General features: G+C 41.6%; 1 long non-coding RNA gene across 1 annotated transcript; it reads right to left on the bottom strand.

Annotated features, from left to right (window-relative positions):
- Positions 1 to 1281: 1281 nt before the first annotated feature.
- On the bottom strand, positions 1282 to 10424 carry LOC140714174 (uncharacterized). The gene is made up of 2 exons (XR_012095841.1): positions 10015 to 10424; positions 1282 to 2294 (listed from the first exon to the last, which is right to left on the bottom strand). It is a non-coding gene; the product is annotated as an uncharacterized lncRNA (long non-coding RNA).
- Positions 10425 to 21821: the final 11397 nt, after the last annotated feature.

Genomic DNA, 21821 nt, shown 5'->3' with positions numbered 1-21821 from the left:
ACTGCAATCTCTCCAACTTAATTACATTTTTCTATGATGCATGCAAGCTTTCAGCTACAGCCCCAGAAATATATGTATATTTAAAAGGCTGCTCAGACTGAACTGCATATTTCTGATCTTCTGTCATCAGATAAAACTGACATTGTTTAACAAGTTCCTAAATGTCTGTCTTAGAAGAGTGCACATGATATTTATTTATTTGTGTTGGCCCTTGTCTCATAATTACCTTAATACTTCACATTTCTCACTATTCATTTCTAGTTTATAGTTTTTCTTCCATGAACACAAGGGTACATAAGCTATCCTATGCTTCACCAAGCACCCTAGCTCCTGTTTCACCACCACTCTTCTCTTTATTCTGTCTCCTCTCTCCACTTTCTGTCCCGATAAAGTGTTTCAACATGAAACATCAACAGTTTCTCTCCCATTACAGATGCAGCTTGACCTGCTGTGATCTTCCAGCAGATGGTTTGTTGCTGTAGATTCCAGCATCTGCTGCTCGTGACTCCATTGTACTGATTTAATATAAAGACTCTTCAGGCAAGCTTACTCTAATGTAAGTACCATGGACTCAATCTCGCTGTTCCCTCTCTGTGGTTACATTAGAGTAAGCTTGCCTCTCTTTGATCATACTTTTATCAGATTATTAATGATTCCCTCTTTCCTGCTGCCATCCCCCTTCTTGGCTCCATCTGCCTTGTTTTCTTGTCTGCTTCCATCTGTCATCCACCTGTCACCATCTCCCAACTCCACCCCTCCTACCTGGCTACCTGGCTTGAGTTGCCAATCGTTCTTCACCCTGAGTTACAGGGACAGACTAGGACTTTATTCTTCAGGGTGTAGGTGACTGACAGGTTGTGGTGAACTACATATACCTGTCTGGACTGCTCCTGTGGCTCCTCCCACAGACCCCTGTATAAAGGCGATTGAGGCCTGAGCCCGGCCTCATTCTCCAGGATGTAGTGTTCTTCATTTTTCCAGTCAATAAAAGCCGATATCTCGCTTCTTACGTCTCAGAGTGAGTTATTGATGGTGCATCACAGGTCATCTTATGGAGGTATATAAAATCCTGAGGGATATAGTTAGGATGAACGTACTCAGTCTTTTTTTGCAGGTTGGGGAATCAAGAACTAGAGGGCCCAGGTTTAAGGTGAGAGGGGAATAGGAACTTGAGGGGCAACATTTTTACATAAAAGGATGGTATAAATGTGGAATTAGCTGCCAGAGGAAGTGGTTGAGGTAGGCACAATGACAGCTTTTAAAGACACTTGGACAGGTACATGGATAGGAAAGGTTCAAAGTAAATTTATTATCAACATAAATATATGTCATCATATACAACCTGAGATTCATTTTCTTGTGGGCATACTCAATATATCTTTAATAGAATAATAACCATAATAGAATCAATGAAAGACCAACTTGGGCATTCAACCACTGTGCAAGGGAAAACAAACTGTGCAAATATAATAATAATAATAATAATAATAATAATAATAATAATAATAATAATAATTAATAAGTAAACAATAAATATTGAGAACATGAGATGAAGAGCCCTTGAAAGTGAGTTCATTGGTTGAGGGAACATTTCAATGATGAGGCAAGTGAAATTGAGTGAAGTTATCCTCTTTAGTTCAAGAGCCTGATAGTTGAGTGGTACCAAATATTCCTGAACCTGCTGGTTTGAGTCCTGAGTCTCCTGTACCTTCTTCCTGATGCCACCAGCGAGAAGACAGCATGTCCTGGGTGGTGAGGACTCTGATGAATGATGCTGCTTTCCTGTGACACTGCTTCATGTAGATGTGCTCAGCTTTATCCGTGATGGACTGGGTCATATCCACTACTTCTTATAGGATTTTCTGTTCAAGGGCATTGGTGTTTCCATGGATGGCTGTGATGAAGACAATCAATATACTCTCTACTACACTTTAGGAGGTTATGAGCCAAACACTGCCAAATGGATGGGCTTCTTTGTCGGTGTGGACCAGGTCTTGTTTCTGTGCCATATGGCTCTATGTCTCTGACTCTCCCTTAGTCCATGAATCTCCTCTGCCTCATGGGTCTCCCTCCCCACTCTCAGACTTGATGCAGGGTCTCAACGCAAAACATCGACAGATAATGCCTTTTCCTTCACAAGTGCTGCTTGATCCATTAAGTTCATCCAGCAGATTACTTATTTATGCTGTCGGGGACCAGTGCTTAATGGGTAACAGGATTCCAGAATCAAGACTACTCATGAGGCCAAAGTAAGAACAGAAAATGCAGAGGACACTCAGCAGGTCAGGCAGGAGCTGCGGAGAGGGAAAAAGCACTGAGTCAACATTTTTGATCTAGTTATTCAAAGATACATTTTTAGTTACCGGTATTTAGCGATACTACACAGTAATAAGCCCTTTGGGCCGAATGAGCCTACAATCAGTCAATTACAGCCCTGTGACTGGTTAACCCTTACATTCTGTTCATATTCTATACCTTCACAGTATGGTCTGGGTCAATTTTGACCCGGCCCAAGAATCCCCTCATAACAAGTGTCTATACCAAATTTTGACCCACAGATCTACTTAGAATGTATAAATAGCCTATCTGACATTAATAAATGGGTGATTAATCCTTAATTGATGTTTCAGAGATCTAAAAACCATTTCAATAGATATGGGTCAAATTTGACCCAGAACAGCCTCAATGTACATTAATCCTTAATTAATGTTTCAGAGATCTAAAATCCATTTCAATAGATACGGGTCAAATTTGACCTGAAACAGCCTCAATGTACACTAATCCTTAATTCATGTTTCAGAGATCTAAAATCCATTTCAATAGATACGGGTCAAATTTGACCCAGAACAGCCTCAATGTACAAAAAATTTCTAGCACCTGTACAAAAGTATAAAATTTTAAAATATTTTCATTTTTGTGCATTTTGGTTCACTTTAGGAAAAGTCATCAAATTTCAGCAAAAAAAGGCATTTAGAGTGTTTTTACTGCTGTCAAATGTCAAAACGGGTCAAATTTGACCCGAACAGTATATAAGGGTTAACCTACTAACCCATACATTTTTGGGATGTAGAAGAAAAGCAGAGCATCTTAAGGAAACCCATACAGTCCTAAGGAGAACCTACAAGCTCCTACAGTCAGCAGTGGGACTTGGACCCAGGTTGCTGCCACTGTAATAGCACTATGCTAACCGCTACACAACCACGCCACCCTCAAAATCGTTATCTTTAAGTTTCAACTTTGCAACCATTTGCCTCCTGGAATCCAAAGACTTTGGTTTTCCAGGAGCTCACCAGTGGGGTGTCATGGGAATAACATTTCCAAATTGCTAGTCGGCATCATTTATGGTCAGAATTACGATGGTATCCTATTGTCTGAATCTGAAGTTTGGTTTTCGTTCTTAATTAATAAAAACATTCTTGGCAAACGTTTTAGCTTTTGTCCATCTTGAGAACTCATCAGAACAAATGTTGTGATCAATAACTCTGACTGTTAGTTGGAAAAATGTATCTGTGCACTTACTTGTTAAACAGGACATTTTTCCCAATGGTTTTAGAAGATATTGAAACAATTTTGTCACCATACATTGATGAATGCAGAAGAAATCAAATACTTCCTCACTATTTATCGATGAGGCAACTATGCTTTCTGCAGAACATTTATGAATTTCTGTCGTGGGACAATAGTGTAATGGAAGTTAGTGGACTTATCTGGGGGAATGTTTTTGAATCTCATAAATGTAAATAAATTTGGAACGAAGAGGTGGGAATCAGTAATAAACACAGGCGATTCTGCAGATGTTGGAAATCCAGAGTAACACACATAAAATGCTGGAGGAACTCTGCATGTTATGCAGCATTTATAGAAAGGAATAAAGAAAGAGTTTACATTTCGAGCTGAGACCCTTCAGCAGAATTGGAAAGAAAGGGGGAAGAAGCAAGAATGAGTCAGAAAAGGGGATTCAGTCATGATAACTTGAAATTATTGGATCATTGTAAAAATATCCAAATGATTTATGTAGAAGATTTAAAGAGATTAAAGATTAGCTTTATTTGTTATATCTACATCGAACCATACAGTGAAAGGTGTTGATTGTGTAAATGACCAAAGATAAGCTGGAGGGAGCCCACAGGTGTCACAATGCTTCCAGCACCAATATAACACGCCCACAGCTTACTAACCTTTCAGAATGTGGGGGGAAACTGAATCACTGAGGAAAACATGTGGTCACGGAGAGAACATACAGACTCCTTGCAGGTAGTGACAGGAATGGAACATGGGTTGCTGGCGTTGTAAGGCATTACACTAGTAACTATGCTACCATGTCTGCTTGCCTGGCCTGAGCTTGATACTGCTTTCACCACTGAGTTCATTTCTTCACTGTCCTAAGAACTAATTCAGCCTGGGGCAATCAGGGATGGACAATAGTGGTCAACATTGTCAGAGATATTCACATCCCATAAATAAATAACCATATCAGATGCACTCGTGCCAAATTTCAGCAATTAAACATTTTATCAGCCTGAATTATAGTCAAATTCTATTGGTACATGGTTCAAAATTGAAACCCTTAGCTTTCTGTCAAGATTACTTCAGAGTCTCTGTCTGTCTCTATCATCTCCTCCAACCTATGGTCTCCAGCACTTTGCCTTCCTAGTCTCCTGTGAATCACATCATTGAGGGTTATAACTGATCGTGTCAGATTTTGGCTATTCAGCCCTTTATTCCTGCTTCATGATTCCACAAGATGACAACCAGTCGCTTAACTCAACACCACTTGTTCATGCACAAACAACAGAAAATCTGTAGATGCTGGAAATCCAAGCAATACACCCACAATGCTGGAGGAGCCCAGCAGATCAGGCAGCACCTATGGAAAAGAGTACAGTCAACATTTCAGGCCAAGACCCTTCATTTGAACTGGTGAAGGACCTCAGCCCAAAACGTGGATTGTACTCTTTTCCATAGTTGCTGCCTGGTCTGCTGAGGTCCACCAGCATAGTGTGTGCACCACTTGTTCATGTTTCTATATGCTTTATCAGGAGGCCATTCAGCCCATCATCTAAGCTGGCTTGAAGAGCATTCCCTTTTGATTTTCTCTTGTCATCTGTTCTCCACACATTCCCATCAATTCTACCGCCCACCAAAGCAGGGGGGTGGGCTGGTGGTGGCGCCAACAGTGGCCAATCAACCTATCAACCTGCATATCTTTGAGATGTGGGTGGAAGCCAGAGCACCCAAGGGAAACCCATGTGGTCACAGGGAGAACACGCACCAGCAGTACTGGAGATCAGGATCAAAGACGGCTTGCTTAAGATGTAACACAGTACCTCAGTCACCAGCACTGCAGGGCCACTCCTTTCTGCACTAACTCTTTCTCACAAAATACCATAATATTTATCAGTCTCAGCCTCTAGTGGATTCAATGACTGAACCTACATATATAGGAACCTCCAAAATATCTCATAAGAACTTTACCTTGCTTTAAAAGGTTCATTAAATTAATTTCTACTCTCCCAATATTTCCTCACCTGGCTCAGTGTCTTGTGTTGGTTTTCCTATATAACTGTTTTGCATGTAATACTTTGTGAAGTCCTCTATATAAATGCAAATTGCTATTGTTAGTGTTGCAAAACATCTGAGAGATTCTTATGCATTGGCATTACCATTCACGGTTAAATCGCAAGATCTGATTGACCATCTATGAAAACGCTCTCCATAGTTTCCATCTGGTGTTAGTAAGGTCAGGCACGACCCTGAACAGTGCAGAAATCAACTCTGACCACAAGGTTACCCTCAGGAGTTTGGACATCTCTTTTGTTCCGAATGTTAGCATTAATTTCGAGAGGACTAGAATACAAAAGCAAGGATGTAATGCCAAGGCTTTATAAGGCATTGGTCAGACCACATTTGGAGTATTGTGAATAATTTGAGGCTCCTTACATAACAAAGGATGTGCTGGCATTGGAGACGGTTCAGAGGAGATTCACAAGAATAGCCCCAGGAATGAAAGGGTTAACATATGAGGAGTGTTTGATTGCTCAGGGCTTATACTCGCTGGAATTCAGAGGAATGAGGTGAGGAGGGGGGATCTGATTGAAACCTATCAATTATTGAAAGGCTTACATAGAGTGGATGGTGAGAGAATGTTTCCTATAGTGAGGGAGTCTAGGACCGGAGGACACAAACTTAAAATACAAGGACATCCCTTTAGAACAGAGATGAAGAGGAATTTCTTTAGCCAGAAATGGTGAATCTGTGGAATTCATTGCTAGAGATGTCTGTGGCGGCCCAGTCTTTGGGTATATTTAAAGCGGTAGATCGGTCGTTGATTAGTCAGGGTTTCAAAGGTTACAGGGTGAATGCAAGTGAATGGGGTTGAGTGGAATAATAAATTGGCAATTATGGAATGGCAGAGCAGACTCAAGGGGCCAAATGGCCTAATTTGCTCCTATGTCTTAACACAATGATGAGTGAATTGCCGGTGAATTGATAGTTTAAACATCAAGTGGTTGTTACCCAGTTTTACTTCATTGCTTTATGAAAATATAATATACAAAATTTCCTGAAGAGGTTTTTTCCAAAGAGCCTTTACCTAGAAAGCATTAAAATAAAGACATGCAAAGCTAAAAAACACTCAGCAGGTGAAAAGAGAAATAGAGTTAACTTTTCAGAACAAAAACTTTTCCTCAGATATAGGGATGAAAGAAAATAAATTAGTTTTCAGTTATAGGATGGATAGGTCAAAGAGAATTGCTCTGATTGGATGAATTTAAGGTTGCCGTGGAGATCAGTCTTAGGGATCATCTAGTTGATGAGTTAATTGGGGAATTAATGATAAAGAAATGATCAAAAGCTATGAAATGAGGGCAATTAGAGAGGGAGAATACAAATAAAGGAATGTAAATGTTGAAAATTCAGAACAGTGGGATATGACCAGCATGAAGCTAATGGAGAGAGAGCAAGTGAAAGAAAATCACACAATATCTTACAGTGGAAAATAGTGGAGGAAGTCAGCAAGTCAGGCAGCATCAATGGAGGGAAATAAACATTTTGGATCATGTCCCTTCATCAGAACTACATTGGCCCTAAATATTGACTATATCTCTCCATAAATGCTGCCTGATTTGTTGAATTCCTCCAGAATTTTGAGTAATTTGCTTCAGATTTCCAATATCTGCAGAATGTCCTGTATCTCCATATAGAAGACATAGTCAGTTGTGATATAAGCAGAGAAAATGAGTTATTTAAAGTTGTAGAACTTGATATTGAATTCTGAAGATTGCAATTTGCCCTAATAGAACCCATGGACTCACTTTCAAGGACTCTACAACTTCCATTATCAGAACTATTTGTTTGTTTGTTTGATTATTATTTGCACAGATTGTCTTCTGTTGCACATTGATTATTTGTCAGTCTTTGTTTATGTGTAGTTTTTCATTGATTCTGTTGTATTCATTCAATCTCCTTTTGCTTATCCAGTGTAGAGGATACATTTTAAGCAGTAAACGTGGAGTATTAGGTTGGACTAAAAATCTACATTAGTGTGAAACTCGATTAGCCTCGAGGTTGCAAATCTCTGTGAGTCCACTGGGGAAGACAAAGGCCCAACGTCTGCAAATCCATGAGCCTGCTGGAGGCCGAAGGCTATCTCTCCTGGGCTTAGAAGATGGTGTACGTGCGTGTGTGTAGGAAGAAATGAGGTTTGTTTTGTTGTTGTTCCTTTGTTGCTTGGTATGTTCTATTTTGTTCTGTGTTGTTCTACTGAACATGGTGGGCATGGTATGTTGGCAACACTAGCTGGTCGTTAGCACGAACGATGCGTTTCGCTGTATGTTTCAAAGTACATGTGATAAATAAACCTGAATGTGGAATGAGTGCGAGTGAATTGCTGCCTCATTTGGGAGGGCTGTTCTTCCCACCCCCCCCCCCCGAAAGTGGGAAGGAAAGAGGGAAAAGGCAGGTGTTTGTGCCTCCTGTGGTTGCATGCCTTGGTGCTACAGAGTGGAGAGTGGTTGGCAGGGTTCTTGGTGAAAGGAATACCCCAAGTTCAGAGGGAGTTGGTAAAGTGAATGAGGGGGGAGATAAGGTGGCCAAAGTCACATTGGTAGTTGGCAATGAATAGATCCAATAAGTTTAACAGCCAAAGGGAGAGGTCCAAATGGGAATACTGGAACTCCAAAAAGGGTTTACATTCTGGGGTGAAGATTTGAGTGCAAAAATCTATGCGTGGCAATGGAGACACTGGAAGAGTTCAGAGTCATATTGAGCTCGAATTCATGAAGGTGAGGATGATGTGGGGGAGGGGTGCGATGGAGCTAAAACCCTTGCTGAAGACCGAACATTTGAGATCAGAGACCGGAAAAGACAGGGTGTGGTACTATGGGGAGCAAGGTGAAGATTCAGCACTACCAAAGAAGGTGTAAGGCGCTCCTTCCCTTTGCTAGCCTGCAGGTCACCCTTGGGCAAGGTGTAGCACCTGCTTAGCCCCCCCCCCGATCAGGATCATGTGAAGCCATGGGAGCAGGTTGTGGATGGTCATATGAACAGCTGGTGCATATCACACATCCTGGTTATGTGACCACTGGCGCCAGGTAGACAATCTCTGAAGAGTATGGATATGGCTGGGGTCACCCATCTTGTTAGACACTGCCCAGAAGAATGCAATGGCAACCCACTTCTGTAGAAAAATTTGCCAAGAACAGTCATGGAAAGACCATGATTGTCTACGTCAAGTGACTTGGCACTTAATGAATGACCGAACTGTGGGGAGGGATGAGTTCATGAGGATGTAGATGGGCAAAATGATCAGGAGAGAAAATGGACTGAGTCTAATAATGGTCTGGTTCGAAGCTGTCCTTCAGCTTGGTGATACAAGCTTTCAGACTTTTGTATCTTCTGCCTGATGCGACAGGGGAGAAGAGAGACTGTTGGGGGTGGGTAGGATCATTATACTGGCTGCTTTACTAAGGCAACAAGAAGTTTAGACAGAGTCCACAGATGGGAGGCTGCTTAGGTGGGATGTGTGCTGTCACTTAACAATCTAGTACACACTGAAAAACAAACTAATAAGGCTAGCTTCATTTTAAAATAAAGTTTAAAATCAGATGTGTTGCTACCACTGAAATATTCACAATGGCAATATTTTGACAGTGAGATTAAGTAGCCCTGCTGTTTTCTTTGTAAGCCACTAAGACGTGTTGTGGCCACCCATACATTAGCTGGGTAACCTAGAGTTAAGTCACATCCTATAGAATGGATTGAAGTGTCCGTCCACAAAATTAATATGGCTGAAAAGGATACTTGCATTGGTCCAGAATTTGTAAGCAAACAGTAGAATCTTCTACAGAACAAGAAAATTCAGGAAGCTGCACAGATGTAAGAAATTGGATCAGAAATAGTCCTGAAGGCTCTTAAATCTGCTCCACCATTCAACACGATCATGCGAAAAATCATAAAGTATACTGCAGATGCTGAAAATCAGAAATAAAATAAGATAATAAATAAATAAGCTAACAGTTAGACAGATAGGGAGACAGATGGCAGATGGCCAGAAAGAGAAATGTACATCAAAATATACAGCGAAATGTGTCACTTGTGTCAAATCAAATCAGCGAGGATTGTGGGAGGAGCAGCCCACAAGAGTCGCCAACATATCATGCCAAATGCTTAGTAATCCTAACTCTATGTCTTTGGAAGCAAAGGGAGCACCCTGTGGAAACCCATGTGGTCATGGGAAGAACGTATAAACTCCTTACAGACAGCAGTACGAAATCAAACCCTTGTGCTGTAAAGCAATTACGCTAAATTACGTGGCGCTATGTACTACCCAGGCCGCCTAAACCTTTGCAAAGATTGAGTGAGAAGGGTAATATTGATCAATGTGGGCAGAAACGTAATATTGTGTTACCGGCTAGTGGGAGAAACGGTGAATGTTGTGGGTTGCCTTCACAACAGGATGAGACATAGACTAGAAGTAAGGTCATTACTCACAAATTACTTGTGAAATCAACTTGCCTGAAGGTATGTTGCTTCACATTTTTCTGCCAGACGGAATGTATTCAAAAGTACTGGTGCAATTATACACCAGTGGAGGAACTAACCAAAACATTCCAAGTGCTAGCCTTTTATGGATAAAGCAAGCTCTTGGCCAAAACTGTAGCAAATCAGGTTTTCTATTATAACCAGGTTTGACTGAACCCACAGGCTTCATCATGTTCTGAAGAATGGTGTTGCTTTACTTCAAAGGCCATGATGCGAAGTTGGTTCAGGTGACACAGACAGTTTAGGAATCAGATGTGCGCCTGCAGCTTTACATCTACTGAAGTCCAAATGCAGGAATTTGGGAATTGGCATAGGTCCTTTGATCCTGTGAGCTTGTTTTAGCATGGCTGATTCCTATACCCAAAACAGAAATCAAAACCTATATGTGCTAGAAATCTGAAAAAGAAACAGAAAATGTTACAAATACACAGCAGATCAGGCAACATCTGTAAAAATTGAAACAGAGATAATACCAGACTGAAGACCAGCATGGCCATTTTGTTTCTATATATAACTTCCTACACTCAGTGATCACTTTATTAGTGCCTCCTGTACCAGGTGGCTACAGAGTGCATGTTCATGGTCTTCTGCTGTTGTAGTACATCCATTTCAAAGTTCAACATGCTGTCAATTCAGATATGCTCTTCGACACAACATTGTTGTAATGTGTGGTTATTTGAGTTACTGTCGCCTTCCTGTCAGCTTGAAACAGCCTGGCCTATCTCCTCTCACCTCTCTAATTCACAAGGCATTTTCGCCCACAGAACTACCTCTCGCTGGGTGTCTTTTTGTTTTTCGCACCATTCTCTGTAAACACTAGAGACTGTTGTGTGTGAAAACCCCAAGAGATCAGCAGTTTCTGCAACATTCCTGCCTGGCACCAACAATCTTTTCATGGTCAAAGTCACTTAGATCACATCTCTTCCACATTCTGATGCTTGGTCTGAACAACAACTAGACAATGTCTGCACATTTTTATGCACTGAATTGCTGCCACATGATTGACTGATTGGATATTTGCATTAACAAACAGCTGTACAGGTGTACTTAATAAAGTGGCCACTGAGTGAATCTTAAGGTATTTGGTTAATGAAAATACATTACTCACAAATTAAAAATAATTGCCCTAATTTTTTTTCTCCCTCTCAATCTAGCACCAGTGTCATTATTTATTTACACATATACAGTAGAATAATGTATAACTTATGTGAACTTACGTTTCTGTTCATCATCTTGTAGCATACTGTGCTGTTGCTGCAAGGGGCTAATTTTTATGGCATTTCCTGTATACCCTATCTATAACACTAATAAACTTGAACTTAAACAAACAGAGGAAAGTTCCAAATTCCTTCCAATCTCAGTGTTTAGAAGTGTTTCTTGAACTACCGTAGATGTCGGATTATAAGCCGCTACTTTTTTCCCATGCTTTGAACAGCATTGAACATAGCGGCTTATAATAAGGTGCGGCTAATAGAAGGTTTTTTCCCATGCCGCCAAAACATTTTGCCTCGTAACAGTAGACCAATAAAATTGATGAGTAGTTCACAGAGGTCCAATGAAATTGTACGATAAATCAAGCGCACTTCACAAATTATTGTAAATCAGCCATTTGTACTCACCCTCATCAACATGGAAAACACTCGAAGAAAAGCATATGATGCAGCTTTTAAGTTAAAGGCAATCAATCTGGCGGTTGAACAAGGAAATCGAGCTGCTGCGCGTAATCTTGGCATACATGAATCGATGGTGAGACGGTGGAGATTTAATTTGGGACTGCCGCTTCAGGTCAGGAATGGCTCACGTGATATTAGACAGCAGTACAAGGGAGGGAGGGAGCGAAACTGAGGATTCCGCTGCACCGAAACTGCTAGCGATTCAGTAAACAAAAAAACAGTAAAACTCGTGTGTGAATGGTATCGGGCCAATAAGGACACAAGTGTCCGATGTTACCAAATACCGGTAGGTATAACAAAGTTTAGCCTTACCAAATATGTGTAGCGAGGGTTTGGTTTGGGGGAAAAAGGAGTATAAATAAGAGCAGAATGTAAGGGGAAGGCAAAACGCGTTCTGCAATAAAGCCACGCTGCACTGTAATCCGGTGTTGGTTGTCTCTCTTCCAAAATGAACACAGGGCAGAATTTGAAGCCCAACACGTGTAATATCTTTCTATGTAAATATCTCATATTACAAGCGGCCGAAAATCCGGTGCGCCGAAAATCCGGTCCGCCGGAAATCCAGTGCGCCGAAAATCCGGTCCGCTGGAAATCCAGTGCGCCGAAAATCCGGTCCGCCGGAAATTCGGTGCGGCCTAAAATCCAATGCAGCCTGTACAATTAAAAAATTGATTTTATTTCTAAAATTAGAGCCAGCGGCTTTTAATCAGGTGCGCTCTGTAGTCCGGAATCTACGGTACATTTGTGAAAGTTTGGCAGACAGTATGGGAATGAAGGAGCCCGTACCAAATGTAGAGTTGAGATTTGAGAGGACGCATGTGACTCCCTGCCTGACCTGGAGGGATGGGTTGGTTTCTGGCTGCTGTAGAGGCAAGTATTTCACCTCTCATGGTTGCAGAGGAGAGGGTAAGCAATGGTTGGGGAGAGATGACCAAAAAAACGGAGTGACAGATGGAATCATCCTTGTGGAAGGCGAAAAGGGGGAATGGAGAAGATGTGACTGGAGGTGGGATCCAGTTCCAGTTGGCGTAAATAATGAATGGTGATGTGCTGAAAGTGAAGACTAATGCAATGGAAGGTGAGGACAAAGGCAACTCTATCTCTGTGCTATATGAGTAAGAGGTTTAAGAGCAGAAGTCTGGAAAATAGAGAGGGCTCCATCTACCACAGTGGAGGACAAGGCATGATGAGCCAGCAGAAAGCTTTATCCTGAGAACAGGTGGAATGGAGAATGGAGAAACTGAGTGAAAGGGATGGCATTTTTACAAGGGTAGGTGGGAGGAAGTGTAGTTAAGGCAGCCCTAGGAGCCAGTGGCTTTAGAGTATATGGTGGGTAGGTCACAGTGTGTGCTGGCAATCATGGAATCCTAGTGTGGAGGAAAGACAGATGCCAAAGTAGAAATGACAAACAGAATTTATACATAGGAATTCCAACAGAATATCAGAGGCTCGTCTGAGTGACACCATAAGGTGAACATTATCCAAACTAGGACCCTGAGGTTATCGCCATGGGACGTCCACTAAAATAGAACAGGTGAACCGGAATCCCAAAGCCTATCAAAATAAACTTAACAAGGTCAAACAATTAAGGGTACCAGTTAAACAACAATTTACCACTTAAGCTGCTCTGGAAAACTCAGAGCCCAACGCTCCCCTGCACCCTGCACAGACCTGGAGAGCTCATTACAGGATAGTTGTCTTCTGAAATAAAGGCAGCGAGAACCAGAGCTCCATTAATTATAACCTGCATTTCTAATAGCTATTGATCAGAAGGCACTCTTGTTCTTGTGTTGCTTTGGTCTTTTGAGTAGCCCAGTAGAGTAGTCATTGGCATACTGCTTTACCATGCCTGCAAGTAGTGACTGGGATTCAATTTCTGCTGCTGTCTGTAAAGAGTTTGTATGTTCTCCCATAACTGTGTGGGTTTCCTCCCACATCCCAAAGACGCGTGGGTTAATAAGTTGTGGGCATGCGATGTTAGTGCTTGGAGCACAGCAGCATTTGCAGGCTGCCCTCTGCACACCCTTGGACTGTACTGTTCATTGATGCAAACAACATATTTCATGGTATATTTTCACTGTGGGTCCACTCTCCCAGGTCAGGGTTTTCGGACCCTTCTTCAGTGAATTGAAACAAGGTTTCTTGGTCAAAATAGTCCAGAATACCCAGGAAGAGATCAGACTCCGAGTCTGGAGAGTCAATGCTGTCAGCATCCAGTCCTGAGACTGTGTTGGTCGTTGATGCAAACGATGCATCTCACTGTGTTTTGGGTGTTTTGATGTACGTGCAACAATTAAAGCTAATGTTTATAATCTCTTCATTTCATCAGCTACCTAGCCAATAATTGTGTACATTTGCTGCTGAGACATTCGCAAATGATTTACGGTAGAGTGGACTGGGGTCCACAACTGACCAGGAATAAGTGCCACATTGCTTATCCCTTTGTGGCTGCTCTATTTGTCCATCACTGTGCTGGTTATTCAACCTTTGTTGCCTACCATTGATTTGTAAATAACCTCTTCCCTTTAACTCCCATGAAATATTTTGCTCATTGAAAGCTGAGATTTTGTGTTCCTTGAGTTGTTCTGGTCTTTCCCAACCTAGCAAATGACAATGTCTGTGGGTTGTATGCAAAAACTTCATCTTGCATTTCACATTCGGTCAAATAGATTTGCAAACTTGGCTAGATCAGATGGATACATCACAAACCAATTAATCCACACTGAGCATCAACCACCGATCCAGTTTCAAATTCAGTTTCGTTCACTCCGTATTCCCATGAAATTTTTTCACTCACCTATACACCAAGTTAATTAACTGTTGGTCCATTTTTAATGAACCACTAGTTCATTAACTAGTGTCTATTTAATCTAATTATTGCGTACCAGTTAATTGGCTCCTAGCCAATTGATGCAAATTCATTGATGCAAACAACGTATTTCATGGTAGCCAATTAACATGACCAATTAATCAACAAGTCCATTCATCTCTGAGATTTAGGAGGAAACTGGAGCATCCAAATGAAATCCATGAAGTCACAGAGGGAACGTGCAGACTCCTCACAACTAGCACTGGAGATCAGGATTGAGCTCAGGTCATTATGGCAGCAAGCCGTCGTGTACAAATTCATTGAAGTTTGAAGCCTAGATTTATCTTGTTTGAAGGCAGAGATCTTAGGAATTGATTAATGAACTCTTGAGAGTTATTGATTTACTGCTTGCAGTAGAGGAGACTGACAGGTTTAACTGAAGTGTGGAATGACAATCTTCTAATTGCCCCATGCTGCAAGACAACAGCATACATCCTGAGCCAGTGAACCATTGATGAGAAAACCCAGTAAAACTCTGCAGAGAAACAGTAGATCTGAGGTCAGACAACAGTAAAAAGGAACAAGGTGACATCTGGGACAGTTGTCTCCACAACTCCAGGAAATAAAGTATTACATCAAATCAAGTCAAGCCGAATTTATTGTCTTACGTGCAAGAATGGTGAGGTGCAGATACAATAGAAAACTTGCTGTAAAGTCACTGACAATGTTCTGAACAAAAAATTATACCTAAATTGTATGTACACTCGTGGACATGTTATTAGGTACAAAACCGTACACCTGCTCATTAATACAAATATCCAATCAGCCAATCATGTGGCAGCAACTCAATGATAAATACATGCAAGCATGGTCAAGAGGTTCTGTTGTTGTTCACACTAAACATAGAAATTGGGAAGAAATGTGATCCAAGTGACTTTGACCATAGGATTTTGTTGGTGCCAGATTGGGTGGTTTGAGTATCTCAGAAACTGCGGATCTCCTGGGATTTTCGCACATAATAGTCTCCAGAATTTACAGAGAATGGAGCAAGAAATAGAAAAAATCCTGTGAGTGGCAATTTTGGGGGGTTGAAAATGCCTTGTTAACAAGAGAGGTCAGAAGAGAATGGCCAGACTGGTTCAAACTGAGAGGAAGGTGACAGCAAATTATAACCAACAGTGGTGCACATAAGTTACAGCAACAGAAGACCACACTCAATGGCCACTTCACTAGATATAGGAGGCACCTAATTAAGTGGCCACGCATACATACATGCCTGAAAAATTAATATGTGCTCAGTTTTTAAAATTAATACCAAAAATCTCCTGGGAAGGTGGTAAATTTTTGCAAATTCTTCTTACTGCCTTTCTCATTACATCCTCTGCACAATGAAACATTTCATGAGATTTTACAATCTGCCATTCCATCTGATTAAGATGTGATATCTCACTGTGCTCATTTTCAATGCTGTTAATTGTCACACATTTTCATGTTACATTTGTAACTGAGCAAATAAATATGTTGTAATTTGTATTCTGGATGTAAAGGGAATTTTCATTAGCTGCACTTTATAAGAAATGCAGTGAACCTTTAGGTTTGTGTACTTTTCAAGGCGTTGTTAAACCTGTCGTTATTCCAGTCCCGGGAGGCATTAAACCCTGCTTGTCTGGTCACAGGAATGCCAGATTGGCTATCAAGAGACTCGAAGAGCGATGGTGTTGTTGAAGGAAGTGCATTCCTAGGCACGCCACACTGGCTACCTGTGAATAGCCAAAGAAATCGTTCAGCACTAACTTAAAGTAGAAAGTATTTTCTTTTACAGAAGGGAATGGATCATGTGTTTGTATAGTCTGCTCTGTGACCTTATTCTAAAACTTTAACAGCAAAGCCTTTTTAAAGTGTTTTTTATAATGTTGAAACAAACCTGAGTTCTTAGCACTTTTTTTCATCATGAACTTAGACACAAAGATATTCACTATTGCCTGCTTGCTGTTGAGTTGGATTCACCGCTCTTTACATAATAACAAACTTCTCCATGCAGCAAAATATGGTCAACATTTGGGTCATGATCCGAATCATGCCAAACATCTCAAGCAAAAGAAAACTTGATACCATTTCCCTTGCTGTCCAACAGCTTTGTCATCACTAAGCTTCCAGTCCTCCACCCCATCAATCTTTTAGCTCACAAGGGAGCAGAAATCTTACCAGATGGAAATTCTGATGGCAAGGTATCCCGTGGTGAATGATCCCAATTCCTGATATTCCAAAGTCTATCTACCATCTACAAGATTCAACTCAGGAGTGTAAGGGAATGCCTTTAGAATCACCAGGATTGTTCTCTCTGGAGGGTTAGAGGCTGAGGGAGATCTGATAGCCATTTTTAAAAATCAAAATAAACTTTATCCATAATAAAAAAAATATAAGAATAAACCATGCATTGCCTTTTCATTCTTTCAACTCATAGTCAATTCTTTCCATTACATTCCTACATATCAATAGCACTGCTGCCACTCATGGAGCACTCTGGGTGGTGCACTACTACTATAAAGGAGGGGCTCCCTCACCCAACTTGGCCCCGCCCTCTCCAATAGCAGAAGAACCCTATTCTGTGGTGCTTCCCCACCAAGCCAAACATATGGAACACTTTAGGAATTTGCATGTCACCTTTGAACGGAGGTCCATGTATCATTCCAATTTTAGTGTATATGCAGCTGAAGAGATAGAAGTTTATAAGATTATGAAATGCATAGACGGGGTGGACAGTCAGAACCTTGTTCCCAAGGTAGAAACGTCATATTTAAGATGGAAGGGGACAAGTTTAAAGACTTGCAGGGCAGGGTTTTTTACAAGGACGGTGGAAGGTGCTTGGAACACGTAGTGGTGGAAACTCTAAATTAGTGGCAATTAAGAAGTGTTTAGATAGGTGCATAAATATGCATGGATGGAGACTTGGTGATGTTAAATTATAAGTGAATTCACTGTCTTTGACAGAGGACATTCATTACCTGGCTATTTATATAGACTCACACAGCATAAAAACAGGTCATGCAGCTCAACTGGTCCATGACATCCAAGATGCCCATCCAGGAAAGTCTCATCTGTCAGCTTTTGACCCATGACCTTTTTTTTCAAATGCCTGTCCAAGTGTTTTTTAAAAGTTGTTATTGTACCTGTCTTAACTATATCCTCTGTCAGCATGTTCCATATACTTCCAAAGTTCAACGGTCAAAATGAATTCATTATTAAAGTACTTGCATATACTAACGAGATTTATTTTCTTGCAGGTGTTTGCAGGAAATAGGGAAGTACAATAGAATTTTACAAAACAAAACTATGCATAAACAGACAAAGGCTGACAAACAACCTATATGCAAAAGGAGGTGAACTGTGCAGATAAAAATAATACTGAGAGTCCTTGAAAGTGAATTTGCAGGTCACAGAATCAGTTCAGAGTAGTTATTCATAAAGTTATCCATATTGGTTCAGGAGCTTGATAGTTGTAGGGCAATAACTGTTCCAGAAGCTGGTGTTGTGGGACCTCAAGCTCCTGTACCACCTGCCTGATGGTATTAGTGAGAAGAGAGCATGGCCTGGATAGTGGTGCTTTTTGATGATAGCTGCTACCTTCTTGTGGCAGTGCTTCATGTAAATGCACACAATGTTAGGGAGGGCTTTACCTATGACGGACTGGGATGTATCCACCACTTTCTGTAGCCTTTTCTGATCCTGTGAATTCGTGTTTCCATACCAGGCCATGATGCAACCAGTTAGGATATTCTTCACTGTACATCTATAGAAATTTGTCAAAGTTTTTGTGACTTGCTGAATCTTCTGAGGAAGTAGAGGCACTGCTGTGCCTTCTTTATAATGGCGCTTAGGTGTAGGTCCCAAGAGAGATCCTCTGAAATGATAGTGCCAAGGAATTTAAAGCTTCTGACCTTTCCACCTCCGTTCTCCTAATGAGGACTGGCTCACGGACTTCTGGCTTCTTCCTCCTGTAGCTTTGATTTTGATGATTTTGAGTGAGAAGTTTTGATGTTGGGCCACTAAACCAGCCTCCCTCCTATATGTGGACTTGTCACCACCTTTCATTACGCCAACAACAGTGGTGTTGTCAGCAAACTTAAATACATACCGCCCTCTGTGTAAAATAAGTTTGTCTCTCAAGTTCCTATTAAATCTTTGTTATGTATAGATTTTCATAAGTTCTGTTGTATTTCTTTATTTTCCAGTAAACAACTGCAAGTAAATGTATCTCAGTTGTAGAGTATGTACTTTGATAATACATTTACTTTGACTTTCCCTTCTCACCTTAAACTTGCGTCTTTTAGTTCTAGATTCCCCAAATCCAGGGCAAAAGACATTGTCCCTGTTTTATAGAATGAAATTTACTGGCAACTAATAAGGTTGTATTTGAATGATGCAGAAGTTAGTTTCTAAGACTAGGGGTAAGTTGTTGACTTCTGGGCTTCATTAAGTGTCTTCTTGCAATGGAGGGAAGGTTCTTTTATTTATTCTTTGGATGTGGGTACTGCAGGCATGTTTGGCATTTATTGCCTAGGCTCAAGCTGAGTGGCTGGCAAGGCCTTTTCAATCAGAGAGGAGATTACTGTGGGTTTGGGGTCAGATACAGGCCAGGCAGGATAAATACGTCAGATATCCCTTTACAAAGGAAGTCAGCATAGCAGATGTTCATCCTTTTGTACAAGTCAGGTACTTTCATTTATAATCCCAGCTGATTTAATTGATGACGTGAATTGCTCAGTTGCTGTGGTGGGATTTGAACAAGCGACAATAGTCTGTGCTCTTGGATAAACAGGCCAGTTACATAATCACAAACCCTGAATGCTTTGACACCTGCTGATGTGCAGAGAATCTTTCATCAGGAGCACTTCATACGGCTGCCGCACAGCTCCAGTAATCCAGTTTCAATCCTGTCCATGGAAGCAGAGTTTGTACAGAGCTTGTGACTATATTGGTTTCCTCCAGGTGCTCTGGTCTCCTTCCAAAATCCCAAGAACATGCAAGTTCAGATTCAGAGTTATTTATCATGCGTACATTGAAACACGTCAATCGAATTAACAACCACACACTCAAGGCTGTGCTGGGGGTCAGCTACACGTATCGCCACACATTTCAGCACCAACGTGACTTCGACCTTCGGCTTTGCCCTCTAGACTTCGCCAACCTCAAGTTACCGACACCAGGGCTCTGTGATCATGGGTTTGATGGGTTGCTAGGTTAATTGGCAGCTGTAAATTGTGTAGTTGTGTAGTAGAATCAGGAGGAGAGTTGATGGGAATGTGAGAGAGAAAAGATAGAATAGAAATAAGTGGATGGGTGAGGTTGATGGGCATGTTCTGAGAGACATATAGACCTGAGTAACTCAATGACCTCATTATAAGGAAATATAAAAACCAATCCTAAATTATGCTTATGTAGTAACACATTAGACAATCCATAAGTAATTACTTGGGCCAGATCTTACTGAGACAAGGCAATTTGCTTACTTTACATGTCCGATTATTTCTCTCACATTCCAACATGTTGCCCCACAAATCTCTGTAAATTTGGGCTGGTGATGGTGTCATCAGACCTTGGTGAGGAATGGAATCAATAAATATATGACTAAGAAAAGAACAGATGCTGAATGGAGAAGGAAATAGGGTGAATCTGAATCAGATAGATATATCAAATAAAGTGCATTGTTATTAGAAAAAAAAAGCAAAGAGAAACCATTAGATATGTTACATCTTAAAATGTCTAGGAATAATTTTACTATAGGCAAGATTTAAATCTCAAAGTTTTAACCATTCCATCTTTGGGTTTGGGGCGTTCTCAGGCATTAAAGGTGTCCTTTCACAATCTGCACAGAATTATAGGACATTTTGAGACTGGAGTCTGTTAAGTCCATTACACTTATGCCAACCCAGATCTTGGTTACCATGTACAGGAAAGATGCGGCTTAACATCTCAACACCTAAATGCCCTGACTGATAAAGATGAGCATTCAAAACACCTTGTTTAGCACCCTTTCTAGTCATTCCCAGGGAATCAGGGTCCATGTATTGCAACACACACAAAATGCTGGTGGCCGTGGATAGACATATCAGAATGGGAATGAGACATGGAATTAAAATGTGTGGCCACTGGGAGATCCTGCTTTCTCTGGCGGACATAGTGTAGGTGTTTAGTGAAACGATCTCCCAGTCTGCATCGGGTCTCACCAATATATAAAAGGCCACACCGGGAGCACCGGAGGCAGTATACCACACCAGCCAACTCACAGGTGAAGTGTCGCCTCACCTGGAAGGACTGTCTGGGGCCCTGAATGGTGGTGAGGGAGGAAGTGTAAGGGTAAGTGTAGCACTTGTTTCACTTACAAGGATAAGTGCCAGGAGGGAGATAGGTGGGAAGGGATAGGGGGGGACGAATGGACAAGGGAGTTGCGTAGGGAGCGATCCCTCTGGAAAGCAGAAGGGGGGGAGGGAAAGATGTGCTTGGTAGTGGGATCCTGTTAAAGGTGGTGGAAGTTACGGAGAATTATACATTGGACCCAGAGGCTGGTGGAGTGGTAGGTGAGGACAAGGGAAACCCTATCCCAAGTGGGGTGGCGGGTGGATGGGGTGAGAGCAGATGTGCGGGAAATGGGAGAGATGCGTTTGAGAGCAGAGTTGATGGTGGAAGAAGGGAAGCCCCTTTGTTTAAAAAAGGAAGATATCTCCTTCATCCTGGAATGAAAAGCCTCATCCTGAGAGCAGATGCGGCGGAGATGGGGGAATTGTGAGAAGGGGATAGCCTTTTTGCAAGAGACAGGGTGGGAAGAGGAATAGTCCAGGTAGCTGTGAGAGTCAGGAGGTTTATATTAGATATTTTAATTCCACGTCCCATTCCCATTCTGATATGTCTATCCATGGCCTCCTCTACTGTCAAGATGAAGCCACACCCAGGTTGGAGGAACAACACCTTATATTCCGTCTGGGTAGCCTCCAACCTGATGGCATGAACATTGATTTCTCCAACTTCCATTAATGCCCCTCCTCCACTTCTTACCCCATCCCTGATTTATTTATTTCCCCCTCCCTTTTTTTTCTCTCTGCCCCTCTCACAATCACTCCTTTCCTGTTCTCCATCTCCCTCTGGTGCTCTCCTCCCCCTTTCTTTCCCCCTAGGCCTCCCGTCCCATGATCCTGTCCCTTCTCCAGCTCTGTATCCCTTTTGCCAATCACCTTTCCAGCTCTTAGCTTCACCCCACCCCCTCCTGTCTTCTCCTATCATTTCGGATTTCCCCCTCCCCC

Source organism: Hemitrygon akajei, chromosome 21 (assembly GCF_048418815.1).
Source record: "Hemitrygon akajei chromosome 21, sHemAka1.3, whole genome shotgun sequence".
In the NCBI taxonomy this organism is placed as follows: domain Eukaryota; kingdom Metazoa; phylum Chordata; class Chondrichthyes; order Myliobatiformes; family Dasyatidae; genus Hemitrygon; species Hemitrygon akajei.
This window is presented reverse-complemented; position numbering and strand designations above follow the sequence as displayed.